We start from the raw sequence: 1,807 nt of genomic DNA, 5'->3' as shown, positions 1-1,807 counted from the left end.
CACACACACACACACACACACACACACACACACACACACACACACACACACACACACACACACACACATATATTGTATATAAATATATACGTTTTTAAATATATTTTTAAGTTTTTGATGTCCGCAACTTTTAATATTGACATTCAATTTTTGATGTCAATAGCCAAAGTTTTGATGTCAAAACACAACGGTTGATGTCGATCGTCGGTTTAAACTTTGAGTGTCGACATGATAAATTGCATGTTAACATCGAAATTTTTGTCGACGCAGAAAAATCGATATTAATACTTAACATTTGGAGGTTAACATCGAAAATTGAATGTAAACACTCAAACTTAGATGTGAACACTGAATTTTTAAGTGTTTCTTTCGTAAGAGATGACTTTTAACAATGCGACATGTATTCGATATTAATTTTAATATATCAATAAGTCTTCGTAATATGACGCGATGTAACGTTATTTATTATATATATATATATTTACGTATATTTCTGATATATGGTATATATATATATATATATTTTATCAAAAAATGTATCACAGATGAAAATGTGTATATATTTATATTTTATAAAGTAATTTTGAAAATATATTCTGCAGCAACTATGGTATTAGCAATACAACTTTCATATAGCTCTTGCAAATAGATGCGGAAACATTTGCATTATTGCAAGAGGTTGGTACGTACGTTTATAATTTATAAAAATACGTTTATAATTTAAGAGAAGTGCGTACGCTTTATATAAGGATTCCGCACAACGCATATATAAGCGCATAATACAACATTTATCTCTGTTGTTCATCGAATAATAAAGAAAGATAAAATTATTCACTTGTGCACTTTATGTGTAACTCGGAACAGACCCTAATAGACGCAGCACAAACTCTTGCAAAACGTATAGTGCATAAGGGAATCAACCGAAATTCTTTTTTTCCATGAAATGGGAAGAAAAGAAAGATTCTGATTAGTTGATTACTTACTATGTTATGTAAGAATCTGTGTTCCTCGCTTTATAAGCTTTCTACAATAAGTCTAAAAAATTGATCACAGTTGAATATGAGAAAAATAATTAACTATGATTAGTTAATTTCTTATAGCTTAAGACTTAAAGCATAGATAATGACTTATTGTAGAAAACCCATTATGCTTTAATCTTAACTCACAAGAGCAGCTAAGGTATGTCAGAAAGTATTATTTTATTTTAATTTATTTTAAAAAAGTGACAAAAAACATTAAACTATTTAATTCACGTAATTTTATAAGTTCAAATAATGTATATTTGACGTTACTGATGGCATCTATGACTTAGGACTATCAAAAACACGTCATTTTTAGGTTAATTTTAAATATAAACGACGTAAAATTCGATGTGATCATCACATCATAATACCTGCTACCTGGAAGAATGTTACGCATATGCATATTATCTGTTATATTCTGTTATATGAAAGCAATATAATATTTGTTTTTTATTTATAGTTATATATTGATTTTTGATAAGTATTTATTGCTATTATCTAAATTTTACCAGCATTCTATGTAACATCCAACCTTTTAAACCCTCCAAAACCCTTAAAAATTTTGTACTTTTTTGTTAATAATGACGTTGAACTTAAATTTTGGCGACTTACATTTATTAGATGTTGTATATAGCTAATGTATTCCTCAAAAGCTCTGTCTAAATTTAAAGCATATGCTTTTATATACAACAATATTAATTTAAAGAATGCTATTCCATATACCCTTTATCCTACATATTCATGACTTATAGTTGGTCACAGTATGTACCAAAAAATAATGATAC

Source organism: Atta cephalotes (genome assembly GCF_000143395.1).
Source record: "Atta cephalotes unplaced genomic scaffold scaffold00101, whole genome shotgun sequence".
Taxonomy (NCBI): domain Eukaryota; kingdom Metazoa; phylum Arthropoda; class Insecta; order Hymenoptera; family Formicidae; genus Atta; species Atta cephalotes.
The sequence above is the reverse complement of the archived record's forward strand: the minus strand, read 5'-3'. Positions refer to the sequence as shown.